Raw genomic sequence first — 640 nt, forward strand, 5'->3', positions numbered from 1 at the left:
TGGCAACCCAATTGGCCTGCATATTTCCTTCACGATGAATGAACTTCCAAGCAATCATAATATTAGAGGATAGGCGTTTAATTCTGTTAATGTAATAAGCAATGTCCTACGTCACGATGGTAGCACAGGTTAACATATCGACAATAGTTTTAGAATCAGTTTCAATCTCAATGTGGTGCCAACTTAAATAACCAGCAATAGCATCAACCATTAAAATCGCATGGGCCTCAGCTTCCAGCGGGGAGTCTGAATAATAGAGAAGGTACTTTCCCTTATCATCTCTCGCAATCCCACCAAAACCAGCCCTACCATGCTTCCAACTCCCATCTGTATTAATTTTGATCCATCCAGAAGGAGGAAACCAAAACACAAGAGTCGGGATATGAGAAACCCGAACCCGGATTTGACACACTAGAGTGTGGCCCCCAGAGTGAAAATGAGATAACCCAGAATAAAAACTCTCCTTCATACAACAAAAGTTATATATATGGACGCAAAAGGAGAGAATATTAGAAAAAACATTGGTACAACCAATGCTTTTATTTCCATGTTTAATATCATTTCGGGCCATTTATAAGAACCAACACATGATATAAGGATAAATTTGAAGGAAATGATTACGCCTTCGATCCGGATTACA

Source organism: Phalaenopsis equestris, unplaced genomic scaffold (genome assembly GCF_001263595.1).
Source record: "Phalaenopsis equestris unplaced genomic scaffold, ASM126359v1 Scaffold234762, whole genome shotgun sequence".
Lineage (NCBI taxonomy): Eukaryota > Viridiplantae > Streptophyta > Magnoliopsida > Asparagales > Orchidaceae > Phalaenopsis > Phalaenopsis equestris.